Genomic DNA, 17,749 nt, shown 5'->3' with positions numbered 1-17,749 from the left:
GCCTTTACGCAAATCTCCATTCCGCACTCAAAAAATGTTTTTTGAGTAGGGGGATTTTCATTGCGCCGTATTACAGGTTGTGGGGTCTGGCTATAACGCTAGCATTATAGCTTATGCTGCCACAATCCATTCCGCTATCTGAAACCAGTAGTTATGGATTTTGCGAAACAAAAATGTTCACAAAACTCATAACAAAAATGTTACAAAGTACACTAACACCTATAAACCACCCTAAACCACCCTGAACTGCCTAAACAATAATTTAAAGGTTAAGTGGTAGATTGGTGACTTCCGGAAAGATCTCAAAGTCTGTAGAAAGATGTGAATAATTAGTAGTAAGGTCAAAATGTCCTAAAAAGGAACAGACAATGGACACACACACACACACAACTCAGACACAAACTTGCACATACAACCAAGGAAACACCCACAGAGGCAGCCTAAAAAAAAACCACACAGAGACATACACACAACCTCACAGAGACACACACAGAAAATGCACAAAGGCATACACACACACCCTCACAGAGAATCCCACCGAAAATGCACAAAGACATACACACACACCCTCACAGAGACACCCGCAGAAAATGCACAAAGAAATACGCACACATCCTCACATACACATCCATTACAAGTTTTAAAAAACCCGGCTTGTGTGGGTGATATGGCTGCGTTGAGCTCCATACCACACTCAAAAGCAGCTGTGTTTTGACGTGCTCGTGCACGTTTTCACCATAAACATCAATGGGAAGAGCCGGCAAACAAAAGTCTAACACCTGCGATTGCGGAAACAAAAGCCCCGTAACACAGCCCCATTGATGTCTATGGGGAAAAAGAAAAGACAGTATAAACCTAACACCCTTACATAAACCCTGAGTCTAAACACCCCTAATCTGCCGCCCCCAACATTGCTGACGCTTGCCTACAGTTATTAACCCCTAATCTGCCACTCCAGATATCGCTGCCACTATACTAAAGTTATTAACCCCTATTCCGCCTCTCCTTCCACCTATATAAAGCTATTAACCCCTAAACCTCTGGCCTCCCACATCACTACCACTAAATAAACCTAATAACCCCTAAACCACCAGCCCCCCACATCGCAACAACCTAAATTAAACTATATTAACCCCTAACCCTAACATAACCCTAACCCTAACACCCCCTAACTTGAAAATAACTAAAATGTAGCTAAATTAAAATTACAATTATTAACTAAATAAACATTTTAACCTCTAACCCTAAACCTAACACTAACCCTACCCCTAAACCTAACCCTAACACCCCTAACTTTAAAATAATTAAAATAGATCTAAATTAAATTTACACTTATTAAATAAATAATACCTATTTAAAACTAAATACTTACCTGTGAAATAAAACCTAAGCTAGCTACAATATATCTAATAGTTATATTGTATCTAGCTTAGGTTTTATTTTTATTTCACAGGTAAGTTTGTATTTATTTTAACTAGGTAGACTGGTTAGTAAATAGTTATTAACTATTTACTAACTACCTAGTTATCCAAAAAATCACCCAAAAAAAAAAATATTATTCCTATTCTAATACCCTTTAAAAAAAAAACAAAAAAAAAAACAACACACAAAATAAAAAAATGAGTCTAGAATAAACTACCAAGGGCCCTTTTGTAGGACATTGCCCTGAAATAAACAGCTCTTTTGTTTCAAAAAAATACAAACACCCCCTAACACTACACAAACTTCTACCCCCAAACTACCAAGGGCCCTTACAACAGCCTTTTGGGGGGCATTAAAAGGGCCTTTTGTAGGGCATTGCCCTGAGATAAACAGCTCTTTTGCTCCAAAAGAATACAAACACCCCCTAACAATATACAAACCCCCACCCCTCCCAAACTACCAAGGGCCCCTAAAAGGGCCTTTTGTAGGGCATTGCCCAAAGTTAAACAGCTCTTTTGCTAAGAAAAAACACCCCCTAAAAATATACATTTCACAAAATAAAAAACGAAATTATCCAAAAATAAAAAAGAATTACACCTAATCTAACAGCCCTATCAAAATATAAAAGCCCACCCAAAATAAAAAAACAAGCCTACAATAAACTACCCATGGCCCTTAAAAGGGCCTTTTGTGGGACATTGCCCCAAAGATATCAGATCTTTTACATGTAAAAAAAACACAGACCCCCCCAACAGTAAAACCCACCACCCAACCAACACCCCAAAATATAAAACCTAATTTTAAAAAACCTAAGCTACCCTTTGCCTGAAAAGGGCATTTGTATGGGCATTGCCCTTAAAAGGGCATTTAGCTATTTTACTGCACAGACCCTAAACTAAAAAATAAAACCACCCAATAAACCCTTAAAAAAGCCTAACACTAATCCCCTGACGATCCACTTACAGTTTTTGAAGTCCCACTTGAACTATCTTCATTCCGGAGTTGAAGTCCTAATCCAGGAGGCGAGAAGTCTTCATCCAGGCGGCGTCTTCAATATTTTTTTGAATTTGTAGTTTAGTTTAATTTAATTGGTAGTTAGTTTAATAGTTATATTAGTTTAATTTTAGTTTAAACTTAGTTTTTTTAATTTGACAGGTAAGTTTAAATTTAATTTAAGCTAGAGAAATTGTAATTTTAATACAAAGTTAGGGGGTTGTTAAGTTTAGGGGTAAATAGTTTAATTTAGTTTATTTTGAGGTATGGGCTTTCGTTTTAAGCGTTAATAGTTTAGTTTAGTATATTTTGTTGTGGAGGCTTGCGGTTTAGGGGTTAATAGGTTTATTATAGTGGCGGCGGTGTAGGGCTTAATAACTTTAGTATAGTGGGGGCGATGTGGGTGGACGGCAGATTAGGGGTTAATAATATTTAAATAGTGAATTTATGTCAAAAAAGAATAGAAACTTATTTGACAGAGAAAGGTTTGCACTTGTTAGCACTTCTGTCTCCCTAAAGTGAGAACATTACTTATTTCAAAAGGTGACAACTTAGTCCAAATTAAAACATAACTTTTATTGAAAGCATTTCTGTTAAAAACACAATGGGGGGTAGTTATCAAGCCGTCAACCTCAAATACGCTGGAATTCCGCAGCGTATTTGTGGCGAGGTTGATTCGCCTTAGTTATCAAAGGCTAGAGACCGTCAAAAGTAGAATTTTGTGACGTAAACTTCGATCCGCCGGACTCAGTCCGACACAGATTGATTCTAACATCACTACAGATGTTCCGCACACAAGTGCGGCACAATCTGACTACTTTTGCTAGTTATCAAAAAACTAGCAGGTACGCTCGGTACTTTTATGGCCCAGCGTACCTGGTTTTCAAACCGCCACCCTGGAGGCGGCGGATCCCATAGGAATCAATGGGAGTCTGACCATAGCGAAAGTACAAGTTGGCTGCTGCCAGATATCCCATTGATTTCTATGGGAGATGTCTGCACCTAACACCCTAACATGTACCCCGAGTCTAAACACCTCTAATCTGTCCCCCCCTACACCGCCGCAACTAAATAAATGTATTACCCCCTAAACCGCCACTCATGGAGCCCACCGCAATCTACTCTATACATATTAACCCCTAAACCGCCGCTCCCGGAGCCCACCGCCACCTACATGATACCTAGTAACCCCTTATCCTGCCCCCCCCTATAATAAAGTTATTAACCCCTATCCTGACGATCCCGCACCTCGCCGCAAATAAATAAATAGTTTAACCCCTAAACCGCAGCTCCCTAACCCTGCCGCAACCTATATTAAATTTATTAACCCCTAATCTGCCCCCCCTACACCGTCGCCACCTATAATACATTTATTAACCCCTATCCTGCCCCCCACTACACCGCCGCCACTGTAATAAATTTATTAACCCCTAAACCTAAGTCTAACACTAACCCTAACACCCCCCTAACTTAAATATTAATTAAATAAATCTAAATCATATTTCTATTATGAACTAAATTAATCCTATTTAAAACTAAATACTTACCTTTAAAATAAACCCTAATATAGCTACAATATAAATAATAATTATATTGTAGCTATCTTAGGATTTATTTTTATTTTACAGGTACCTTTCAATTTATTTTAACTAGGTACAATAGCTATTAAATTGTTATTAACTATTTAATAGCTTACCTAGCTAAAATAAAGAGAAATGTACCTGTAAACTAAAAACTAACCTAAGTTACAATTACACCTAACACTACACTATACTTTAATAAATTATTCCTATTTAAAACTAAATACTTACCTGTAAAATAAACCCTAAGATAGCTAAAATATAATTAATAATTACATTGTAGCTATCTTAGGATTTATATTTATTTTACAGGTAACTTTGTATTTATTTTAGCTAGTTAGAATAGTTATTAAATAGTTATTAACTATTTAATAACTACCTAGCTAAAAGAAATACAAAATTACCTGTAAAATAAATCCTAACCTAAGTTACAATTAAACCTAACACTACACTATCATTAAATTAATTAAATAAATTAACTACAAATAACTACAATTAAATACAATTACATAAACTAACTAAAGTACAAAAAATAAAAAAAGCTAAGTTACAAAAAATAAAAAAAATAAGTTACAAACATTTAAAAAAATATTACAACAATTTTAAGCTACTTACACCTAATCTAAGCCCCCTAATAAAATAACAAACACCCCCAAAATAAAAAAATGCCCTACCCTATTCTACATTAAAAAAGTTTAAAGCTCTTTTACCTTACCAGCCCTTAAAAGGGCCTTTTGTGGGGGCATGCCCCAAAGAGTTCAGCTCTTTTGCCTGTAAAAGAAAAATACAACCCCCACCCCAACATTAAAACCCACCACCCACATACCCCTAATCTAACCCAAACCCCCCTTAAAATAACCTAACACTAATCCCCTGAAGATCATCCTACATTGAGTCGTCTTCACTCAGCCGAGCCACCGATGGAACTGAAGAGGACATCCGGACTGGCAGAAGTGATCATCCAAGGGGCGCTGAAGAAATCTTCCATCCGATGAAGTGATCCTCCAAGCGGCGCTGAAGAAATCTTCCATCCGGGCGATGTCATCTTCCAAGAGGCGCTGAAGAAGTCTTCTATCCTGGCGAGGTCATCTTCGAAGCCGGGTCTTGAATCTTCATCCCGCCGACGCGGAACATCCTTCTTTCCCGACGGACTACCGACGAATGAAGGCTCCTTTAAGGGACGTCATCCAAGATGGCGTCCCTTCAATTCCGATTGGCTGATAGGATTCTATCAGCCAATCGGAATTAAGGTAGGAAAAATCTGATTGGCTGATTGAATCAGCCATTCAGATTCAAGTTCAATCCGATTGGCTGATCCAGTCAGCCAATCAGATTGAGCTCGCATTCTATTGGCTGTTCCGATCAGCCAATAGAATGCGAGCTCAATCTGATCACCAGACTCACGCAAATTATCTGAAAGTACGATATCAATAGTCTTACTACACTAACATTAGCGTTCGTTCATACTTTAATATTATATTTTTTTTTTTTATTATATATTTTTTTTTTATTATTGAAACAGATAAATGAACATAAGGGCTTCAAGTGCATACATGTATATAACAGAGGTACATAATACGGCACTTATAAAACATTACAATGTATGGAACAGTCAGATATAAGAAAAGCATAATAGAAAATGCTGGGTGTCAAGGTCCGTTGTTTGTTAATCTCCCGAGCTTTCCCCCCACCTCTTGGGGTGGGAGTGTTAGATGCCAAAATCCACAAGGAGACAGACATTGTTTTAATAGTCCAACAAGATCAGCATTTTCCTGAATAATAAAAAGGTTATATCATGGCTGTTCACTGCAATATCATAAAATAACTATTGGATACAGAAAATCTAATATATTAATCAACCATACTGAGATTCTATCAAATTGTTACAGAGAAGAAAGAAAAAAAAAAAAAAGAAAGGAGAGAGAGAATGAAGAGAGAAAAAAAAAAGGGGGGAATGGAGTATATGGGAGGAGGGTTGTGGGGGAGAGGGCAGAGGGGAAAGGAGTTCATTCGAGGGAAGGGAACAGGAGCCTGAAGGAACAGATTTGATCATGTAGTTTTAGAAGAGACCAGGGGTAGGGAGCCATGAGTCTCCCGCACCTTTGGCAGTGAGAGTCAGAGTCATTTCGGGCCATATGCCCAGATCTTGACCTGGAGGTCCACTGACCCATGAATGTGGGAGACATAGGATTCCATTTTCCTGATAAAGTGTAAAATGTCAGTCACTTGCTCCCAGGAGGGTGAAACTCGCTGTAGCCACATACGGGCCACAGCTAATTTAATGGCTAGGAATAGGTAAATACAGAACAATTTTTGCGGCAGGTCTAACTGCCTGGGCAAAATGTGAAAGAGACAGATACTTGGTGATATGGATAACTTAATACCCACTGAGGAACAAAACTGAATTGCCTCCTGCCACAACGGCTGGATTTGTGGGCAAGACCACCAGATATGTTGGGGGGTTCCCAAATCCTCGCATCCCCTCCAGCACTTAGGTGAATGAGTAGACGAGATTTTAAAAAGGCGAATTGGAGTCATGTGCAATTGGAGAACAACCTTGAGGAACAACTCGTACAAAGTTGTACAATGTATAGCTTTTTTGGTGAGTTGGACTGCAACTCGCCATTGTTGTGGTTCGTGCGTGACCGCTAAGGAGGATTCCCATCGTCGGATTGGGGGGGATTTGTGGAAGATTGGGGGATTCATGAGTACAAGATATGAAATAGATAGTAGTCGAGTAGGGGGGGACGAGGAGTCCCATCTTACCTCCCAACTAGTTTTGGTTCTCGGAGGGCCTTTATCAAAGCCCCATGAGATGATGAGGCTGCGTAGTCTCCAGAACTCAAAATGCAAAAGGAGGGGTGGATTGTATTTCCGAACAAAATCTTGAAAAGTGAGTAGTTTATCTCCTACATAGAGTTCTGCTATTTTGGTTAGGTTCAAAGCAAGCCATAAATTAGGATGAGAATCCGGCAGTGCTAGTAACAACCCTCTCAATGAGTGTGATGGCGAAGGGTGAGGTGCTATAGAGGGGAGGTTGCGGATCTTGTCCCAAAATTTCAAATTTGATTTTACTATAGAGTTAGCCAAAAGGGTAGAAGGCCTGGAATGTCTGGGGATCCACAACAGATCTCTCAGGGTATACCCTGTTGGAAGGGATGCCTGTTCAATATCGGCCCACCGGCTCTCCAAGGTCACGTTCCATTGAGTTACATGAGATAATCTGGCTGCTTCATGGTATTTTAAAATGTTAGGGGCAGCTGCTCCACCTGCCAGCAAAGGCTGTTGTAGGATGTTAGTAGCTAATCTGGGAATCTTGTTACGCCATATGAATTTATTGCACAACTGCTGAAATTTATAGATTGTAGGTCTAGGGATTGGGATAGGCAACGATCGAAACAGGTATGTAAGTTTCGGGAGGAGGCTCATTTTAAAAGCCGCTATCCTGCCCAGCCAGGACAACGATGGAACATTCCAAGTGCCAGTAATTTTTTCGATGTTAGATAATAAGGGGGTAAAGTTTAGATCAATCATCTCCGGGATATTATGGGATAAATAAACCCCAAGATGTTTAATATGTGATGTAGACCACGAAAACTTGTATGTGCTCTTTAGCACATTGAGGGTCTCTTCCGAGATGTTGATTCCATAAGCTTCTGTTTTGAGAACATTTAGCTTATAATAGCTAACTAGAGTGAACTTATCCAATAGGGAGAACAAATGGGGGAGAGAAGCAAGAGGGTCAGATATAAGCACTGTTAAATCATCGGCAAACAGAGCCGTCTTCTGCTCCGTGTGATGTATACTGACCCCATTAATTTGGGGGCAGGATCGGATAGCTTCAGCTAGAGGTTCCATCACTAGGGCAAATATGAGTGGGGACAAAGGGCATCCCTGTCTGGTACCATTCGTTATCAAAAAAGACTTGGAGCAGAATCCCAGGCCTTTAACCACTGCCGACGGAGTAGAATACAAAGCCGCGACCGCCATGATAAAAGGGTCCGGCAGACCGAATCTTCATAAGACGGCAAACATATATTCCCAGTTCACCCTGTCGAAGGCTTTCTCAGCGTCTAGCGACAGGGTGACACAGGGTAGGCGCGATCTCTGGGCCTCAAAGTAGACATTTAGGAGTCTTCGAGTGTTATCCGGACCCTGACGTTGCAAGACAAAGCCCACTTGGTCAGAGTCAACCAGTATAGGTAGTAAAGAATTAAGGCGCGCTGCCAAAATCTTGGCATAGAGTTTGACATCGAGGTTCAGCAATGAAATTGGCCTATAGCTTCCGCATAATGTTGAGTCCTTCCCCTGTTTCGGAATGGTGATAATAGTGGCCTGTAGGAATTCAGCCGGGAAGGATCCCCGCGCACTTGCCAGTGAAAAAAGACGTCCCAGGATAGGGATCAGCTGGGCTTGAAATTTTTTATAGAATAAGTCCGAAAAACCATCCGGCACCGGCGATTTGAAAGCTTTGAGGGATTTAATAGCCCTCCTAATTTCCGTTAGTGAGATGGGACTTTGTAAGGAGTCAATGCGGTCCTGAGGTACCGAAGGAAGATTTAAGGAGGTTAGAAATGTGTCAATAATTTCAGGCGTTGGGGGGAGAGTCGAGTCCCCCTGATTCAGATTATAGAGGGAAGCATAATAATCCGCGAAGGCGTTGCCAATATCTGCAGGCTTTGTAATACATTGCCCGTTCACCTTCAACGAGGGGATACATGCTGCTGCGTTTTTTTTGCGTAGCCTATTAGCAAGTAGCCTATCGGCTTTATTACCTTTGTGGTAGTAGATTTCTTTAAGCCGTAAGAGTCTTATGGCTGACCTCTCGGTCTCCAGTGTAACTATCCGTGTCTTGAGGTCCGCTAACTGTTTAGTCAGCGCAACTGTGGGATTTATCTTATGCTCATCGGAGAGCTTGCGAAGACTTATAGTGAGCTGTGCCAGGGTTTCCCCTCTACGCTTTTTCTCGGCTGCTGCTATTCTTATGAATGACCCCCGAATATACGCCTTCAACGCGGCCCACAAAGTGAAGTCATCCACTTCATTGGTATCATTCAAAGATAGGAATTCTGCAAGATCCCTGGTAATAGAGGCTTCTATTCCAGGAGCTGTGAATAAGTGAGGGGGTAAGCGCCACGTTGAGGAACGATGGAGTTCCGTAGGGGAGCGTAGACTAAGATACACAGGGTCGTGATCTGACCATGAGCATTGGGGGATCCAGGCACGAGTCACACTGTCCAAGAGAGTTGGATCGCAAAAGAAGAAGTCCAATCGCGAGTAAGAACGGTGCACCGACGAAAAGTAGGTGTAGTCGCGAGCCGAAGAATTAAGGGCGCGCCATACGTCAAACAGATTGAATTGAGAAATCAAGTTCCTAAATTTATGCGACAGTTCAGCAACTGGTTTTATTGATTTGCGGGTCGTATCCGACCGCCTATCTAAGTGGGGGTCCCACACAACATTGAAATCTCCAGAGAGAAGTAACAGACCCTGACGCAAAGCCTCCAATTTCTGGAGAAATTTACGAAGTGAGCGGATATGTTGTTTGTTGGGTCCATAATAAGAGGCCAATGTATATATAACCCTGTCCAGCTTACAGACCAGAATTAAAAATCTACCCTGAGTGTCTGAGTCAACAAAAATACTCTCATAGGAGATGTCTTTATGTATGAGAATAGCTGTTCCTCGTGATTTCTGGGAAAAGCTAGCAGTCTCAACTATTGGGTACAATTTAGATTGAATGGGTATTTTTGCACCCTTTACCCAGTGAGTTTCCTGGAGGAAAACTAAGTGAGCTCCGGATTTTGCTAGAGACCTAAGGCAGATACTGCGCTTAGTCGGGGAGTTGAGCCCCCGCACATTGTGGGTAACACAGCGAAATGGCATAATTCGCTGGTATTTTCACTTATTTTGGGTAAGAGTCGAAGGGGTTATTTTTAGTGGAAGTCGGGGATCGCTATGAAGGGAAGGGTATTTGAGGGAGGGCAGGCAGGGTAAAGGATGGGTGGAGGAAGGGGAGAGAGGCAAAAAAAAAAAAAAAAAGGAAAAAATAGGAGATAGTTAGAGCTCAGTACGGTCTAAAAAAGAACTTAAAGGTGAGACCAATGAAGTGAACGATATTTGAAAAAGAAAGAGCAAAACAAGACACACAGAAAAATAAAAAATATGAGCACGAAGGATGCGGTATATAAACAAGGTAAACCACGTAGGTAGCCTCTGGGACACACTTCCAGAGTACTTTAAAGGGGGGGGGTAACCAGCGTTAGCTGGTAGCTTTAGTTAGTAGCTGAACATGTGAGAGAGAAGAGTATGTAAGGAGAGAGAGGTAAGGAGACAACAAGAGTCAAGATAGTGTGAGATGGGGGGAGGAGAGGGAGATAGCGTCTCTCTGGATCTAGGGAGGAAGGGCGGATATGGGAGAGTTGAGAGAAAAAAAAAAAAAGGGAGAGATAAATAGCTAGCCTAGTAAAAAATTGTCAAGATGAAGGGAGAAGGAATAAAGACATGAAGTGGAGGTTAAACACGGGTTATGAACACCAGACCCACACTAGCGATTTGTAAATATCCACCTAGTACTAATAACTAAATGAAAAAAAAAACAATAATGCCAGACGTGCCACACCATGCCTCAGCGACGCCGCAAATTAGAGAAAGCACACAAGCCCACTATAATACAGATAGGCTCAGTGGATTAGCAACGGCCAAGACAGTGCGCAACACAAGGTGGCATGAGTGTTGTATTATGTATCGGCTAGGGTAAAATTCAATTATGGAACAGGTAACATGTACAAAATAACAGTGCGCAGAAGTGTATCACAAACATAGGTGTTACAATCAATATTACACCCAAACTTGGTAGTAGATTGCCAGTATATGGCTACCCCACCCTACAAGAAAGATATAACACATTAGAAATGATATACTTACAAGTACATACTTAGAAAGCTTAAGTGCACACCCAAACCTTAGTCAAAAATTTGAAAGTGTCAGACACACCCTAATGGTTTGTAAACATCAACATACTATTAATAATAACCCAAACGGAGAGAACAAATATGCCAATTGTGCTGCACCATACCTCGACAACGCGAAGAGCTACAAGTAGTGCACACGCCCATCATAGGATAAATAGGCTTAGCAGTCTAGCATTAGCCAAGGCACTGCGCAGCACAAGACAGCACATACATTATGACATGTGTTGCTAAGGGAACAGTGCAGGTATAGGCCAAATAACATAGGCAACATAGCAGGACGTGTGAGGGTATCGCATCCACGGACATAACAATCAATGGGAGCCCTGGTAGGGGGATCATCAATATGAGATAACCCCATCAATTAAATAGAACATAACACATCAGCATTGACATAGTTACAGATACATTCTTAGAAATTTAGGTGTATACCTGAATCTTAGTTGAAATGTGATAGGGTATAGCAGTCGGGAGGGGGATAGGGTGGGAGGAGAGAAAAAAAAAAAAAAAAAAGAAGGGGGGGGGGGGAGGGGTCTGGGGAATGGGTAAGGTATAGGAGGTAGATCAACAATAATACTTGCAATGCATAGATATGATATGAGTATTTGTAGTAAGAGTATAAACCATGTGAGAGCTATAGGTGTAGTATCATTACCAATGGCTGTTAAACATCAACATCATATTAATAATCAGAGTGAAATATACTAATATGCCAATTGTGGAGCGCTACACTTTTTAACCTTGCAAACCGCAGATAGCGCACCAGCCCGCCTCAAGATAGGCAGGCTAGCAATACACTAACGGAAGAGGAAGTATGCAATACAGAATTGGCACATTCAATGTGATATACAACACCTTTGATAAAACTTAATTAAAAGGCAAACAGCATGTACGAGATGGCAGTGTACAATAAAATCTCACACTCAGTGGTCGATGGACCCAAAAGTAGATTGCCAGGGTGTATCTACCACACCACTTGGGCAGGGCAGAGCACCCCGGCACTGGCTCAGCCTACAGAGACATTCTTAAAAAGTTAAGTAAATTCCCAATGTCTGATTGAAATTTGAGTGGGTATCCTATATGGGGAGGGAGTAGGGTAAGAAGGGAGGGGAAGAAGAGAAAAAAAAAAAAAAAAAAAAAAAAGAGAAAAGAGAAAAGAAGGGGAAATCAAGGGAAGGAATAAGGGAGACATACATATACACTTAGATTTAGAATATTTACATTTACCAAACTAAGGGCAAAGAAGAATATTATCAATAAGCAAGTAACAAGTAGCTTGTGTGCAGAGATGGGGAGAGAGAAGTGGGTGTAGGCATTTCACCTATCCTGTCTCTCTCAATCAGCCATCACCCTCCTCTTGGGTGCGACTGGGCGCAGCTGAGTCCTTGGGCAGTCTTTGAGGGAGTGGGCCCCATTGTGGGACCAATGGATTTAGAGAGCTTTGAGATGAGGTGCCCTGTGAAGGTGTAGATCTCCATCTCTGCAGTAGATTCTGACTTTGCTCGATTGTGGTGACTATGTGTTGCTGGTTATCTTTCAGAACAAAGAGTCTGGTCGGGTGACCCCATCTGTATTTTATATTGTGTGCTCTAAGGAACTTAGGCCTAGATTTGGAGTTTGGCGGTAGAAGGGCTGTTAACGCTCCGCGGGCTTTTTTCTGGCCGCACCATAAAATTAACTCTGGTATCGAGAGTTCAATAAAATGCTGCGTTAGGCTCCAAAAAAGGAGCGTAGAGCATTTTTACCGCAAATGCAACTCTCGATACCAGAGTTGCTTACGGACGCGGCCAGCCTCAAAAACGTGCTCGTGCACGATTCTCCCATAGGAAACAATGGGGCTGTTTGAGCTGTCAAAAAACCTAACACCTGCAAAAAAGCAGCGTTCAGCTCCTAACGCAGCCCCATTGTTTCCTATGGGGAAACACTTCCTACGTCTGCACCTAACACTCTAACATGAACCCGAGTCTAAACACCCCTAACCTTACACTTATTAACCCCTAATCTGCCGCCCCGCTATTGCTGACCCCTGCATATTATTATTAACCCTAATCTGCCGCTCCGTACACCGCCGCAACCTACGTTATCCCTATGTACCCCTAATTTGCTGCCCCTAACACCGCCGACCCCTATTATATTTATTAACCCTAACCTGCCCCCCACAACGTCGCCGACACCTACCTACACTTATTAACCCCTAATCTGCCGAGCGGACCTGAGCGCTACTATAATAAAGTAATTAACCCCTAATCCGCCTCACTAAGCCTATCATAAATAGTATTAACCCATAATCTGCCCTCCCTAACATCGCCGACACCTAACTTCAATTATTAACCCCTAATCTGCCGACCGGAGTTCATCGCTATTCTAATAAATGTATTAACCTCTAAAGCTAAGTCTAACCCTAACACTAACACCCCCTAACTTAAATATAATTTAAATCTTACGAAATTAATTAACTCTTATTAAATAACTTATTCCTATTTAAAGCTAAATACTTACCTGTAAAATAAACCCTAATATAGCTACAATATAAATTATAATTATATTGTAGCTATTTTAGGATTAATATTTATTTTACAGGCAACTTGGTAATTATTTTAACCAGGTACAATAGCTATTAAATAGTTAAGAACTATTTAATAGTTACCTAGTTAAAATAATAACAAAATTACCTGTAAAATAAGTCCTAACCTAAGTTATAATTAAACCTAACACTACCCTATCAATAAATTAATTAAATAAACTACCTACAATTACCTACAATTAACCTAACACTACACTATCAATAAATAAATTAAATACAATTGCTACAAATAACTACAATTACATAAACTAACTAAAGTACAAAAAAATAAAAAAGAACTAAGTTACAAAAAATAAAAAAATATTTACAAACATAAGAAAAATATTACAACAATTTTAAACTAATTACACCTACTCTAAGCCCCCTAATAAAATAACAAAGACCCCCAAAATAAAAAAATGCCCTACCCTATTCTAAATTAATAAATTTAAAAGCTCTTTTACCTTACCAGCCCTGAACAGGGCCCTTTGCGGGGCATGCCCCAAGAAAATCAGCTCTTTTGCCTGTAAAAAAAAACATACAATAACCCCCCCCCCAACATTACAACCCACCACCCACATACCCCTAATCTAACCCAAACCCCCCTTAAATAAACCTAACACTAAGCCCCTGAAGATCTTCCTACCTTGTCTTCACCATCCAGGTATCACTGATCCGTCCTGGCATCCGGTGCTGAAGAGGTCCAGAAGAGGGTCCAAAGTCTTCCTCCTATCCGGCAAGAAGAGGACATCCGGACCGGCAAACATCTTCTCCAAGCGGCATCTTCGATCTTCTTCCATCCGGTGCGGAGCGGGTCCATCTTGAAGCAGGCGACGCGGATCCATCCTCTTCTTCCGTTGTCTTCGTCGGGAGACAACGGAAGAAGAGGATGGATCCGCGTCGGCTGCTTCAAGATGGACCCGCTCCGCACCGGATGGAAGAAGATCGAAGATGCCGCTTGGAGAAGATGTTTGCCTGTCCGGATGTCCTCTTCTTGCCGGATAGGAGGAAGACTTTGGACCCTCTTCTGGACCTCTTCAGCACCGGATGCCAGGACGGATCGGTGATACCTGGATGGTGAAGACAAGGTAGGAAGATCTTCAGGGGCTTAGTGTTAGGTTTATTTAAGGGGGGTAGTTATTCTTTTTTAAACCTGAAATGTGGAGCTTGGTCTCATGTTTGCAGGGAAACTGGCTGGGTTGTGAATTGCTGATTCCCTATGCAGGACATTGTTCATCTGGTATTAACCCTTGGTACACTGTTGGTACCGTAACATTGGTGGCAGCGACGGAATGAACCTTATCGCCCAGAAGAGCAACTACACAAGCCAGTAACCTCAGGAAGAGGGGGATTATTACAATACTGACTAAGATGGAAAAGAGAAAAGTAAATTTTGCAGCTTTTAAAAACTTCCTGCACTACACAAGGTACCCGCAGAGGACTGGGTCACGATATTATCTGGAAAATTATCCGGCCGGGCCAGAGAGGCTTTTCGGGCCATTCCAGATGAGGAAGTCAGGGATTATAATACTGTAAAAGAGGCTCTGCTCTCCAGGTATGCGGTTACACCGGAGGCATACCGGAGACGGTTCAGAGACACTGTTAAATTAGCTGGAGATTCCTACCTTGAGTGGGCATGTAAGGTGCACCGCACAGCAGCTCACTGGATAGCGGGGTGCCAAGCCATATCTGGGGAAGAGGTGCTGCAGCTATTCCTGTTGGAACATTGCTTCGACAAATTACCCGCAGGAGTTCGAGAGTGGGTTCGGGACCGTAAACCCTTCACCCTGCAGGAAGCGGCTCGCTTGGCAGATGAGTATACGGATGCCCGCAAACTGGACACTGCTACCACTAAGCCCCCTGCTAGAGTGGAGTACAGACCCCCAGTCACCCCAGCAGCTGCCAGTTACCAAACCCCGGCGCACCACTATACCACACGGCCTCCGGCCACGAACTACCCTCAGAGAGCCCTGCGGTGCTACTCACAACCTATTCGGTGCTTTAGATGTAAGCAACTAGGGCACAAAAGACCAGAGTGTCCCCTAAACGCAGCGAACCAAGCGCAGTCCTGGAGAAGACCCGCCGGCGGAATCCCACGTAATCCTCAGCCTGCGGCCCCCTACTTAGAGGCGCAAGAATGCTGGAGCATCCTACATGAGGCAGACCTTGTGCAAGCTGCCCACCGGAATAACCGGCAACTGGTTAAAGTGAATGGGAAGAAGGTCAGTGGTCTACGGGATACTGGTGCTACCATGACCTTGCTTCAAAAGAACTTGGTGTCTGAGAAACAGTACACTGGAGACACTGTGGCTGTGAGGGTAGCAGGGGGCGATGTGTTCAGCCTACCTGTTGCCAGGGTACATTTGGATTGGGGAGTGGGCGCTAGACCTGTGAATGTGGGGGTCAAGAAGGACTTACCTGCTGATGTTCTTCTTGGAAATGACTTGGCCCCCCTTGTTTCTGCCTACGCTCCTATGGGTCCCGCTGATGTTAACTCTGTGACTACCCGTGCCCAGATCCGTGCAGCAGAGACTGACCCACCTGCTGCTAAGCCCCAGGACGCTGAGCTCAGTAAATCTCTATCCGCTATTGATATGTGGAGGTCCCGTTACAATGCGCTGATGAAGGAGAAGAGGAGCGCAGAGGAAAAAGCACGTTTAGAACAGGAATCTCTGCTAGACAAGCTGCACCGACAGACTGCAGAAAACACCAGCTTGAGAGTGGAACATGAAACATTAAAGAAAAACTTAGTGACACTGGAGGAGAAGCTGACGCTGGCTCATAGTGAGGTGCTGCAACTCAAGGGCACCCTATGTCAGTATGAAGGGATTGTGGATACCTATAAAGAGCAGGTACAGAAAACTCGTAAAGAAGCTGATGGGATTTTGAAGGACTGTTTGGCCCTGGTCTGGGCACTGAGGAATTTGAACCCTTGTTTGTATGGACAGGAATTCTCTCTCATAACGGGAATACAGATGGATTGTCCCAGCAAACTGACATGCCTACCAGGCGCTCTGGTGGTATATGGCACAGTACATACCCTGGACAGCCGAGCATGACAAACCAGAGGGAGAGGAGTTTGATGGTCCTGTCCCCCAGCAACACGGCTGTTTAGCCAAAGGGGAGACGATTGGTCTCCCCCTCCAGCAGCACAGCTATGTATCCAAAGGGGAGACAGTCGGTCTCCCCCTCCAGCAACCAGGCTCCCACCAGGCTACTTCCATGGTAGTGCTGGCACCCGGGCAGAGTACAGCTGGTCTCTGCCCACCTCGCAACCCACCAATTCAGCGTACCAGTCCCCCACACAGCTGTGGTGAGGCACCTGGACATGGACAAGTTTTCCCCGTACTCAGGTGTAGTAACCATTTATTGTGGGTGGGCTGTACTACTAATTGTGTTTTATGGGTGGGTTGCTGGACTAACCAGGGCACTGACCGGCAGGAGGTCAGATACCCTGTTAGTCTGTTTGGAAAAGGGGAGAGATGTGACGAAACCAATCTCGCCACTGTACATTGGAGGGCCTGTTATGGAACATTCTTTGGGCTGGAGGTACATGGGCTTAAGGATACCCAGAGACTGCATGAAAATATGGAATTTTATATGCTGGACACCCCATGTACTTTCATAACTCTGTCTTATGTCTATGTCACCCTGTATCCATAAATACAGGATGGGTACAGGGTGTGAGTACACCTTTTGGGAGCAATTGTGACTCTATAAGCCAAGTGGGCATAAAAGACTTTATAGCTAATAAGAACTGTTCCTATATTCTGTAATAAGATGTATTCTATGTATGTTTCAGATCTGATTGTGTCTCAGGAGTCTGTCTGGGTAAACTGATTGTGTCCTTGTGTGATTATGTTAACTAGACTGCCCAAGATCAGATTGTCTGAGTAAACGTTCTTCCCTAGTTAATTAACTTAATATGTTAATCTGTTTTACCTGTGAATAGACAATTGTTAGAGGTTTGATGCATTGTTCATATGTTTGCTTTACTGTTAAACCAATGCCCTCTGTAACCTGAAGCCAGGGTGTATAAATCTGTGTGCTGCCTTCAAATAAAGTAGTTATTCTTTTTTAAACCTGAAATGTGGAGCTTGGTCTCATGTTTGCAGGGAAACTGGCTGGGTTGTGAATTGCTGATTCCCTATGCAGGACATTGTTCATCTGGTATTAACCCTTGGTACACTGTTGGTACCGTAACAGTAAGTAGCTGGCGG

The sequence above is a fragment of the Bombina bombina genome, chromosome 4 (assembly GCF_027579735.1).
Source record: "Bombina bombina isolate aBomBom1 chromosome 4, aBomBom1.pri, whole genome shotgun sequence".
NCBI classification, from domain to species: Eukaryota; Metazoa; Chordata; class Amphibia; order Anura; family Bombinatoridae; genus Bombina; species Bombina bombina.
The sequence above is the reverse complement of the archived record's forward strand: the minus strand, read 5'-3'. Positions refer to the sequence as shown.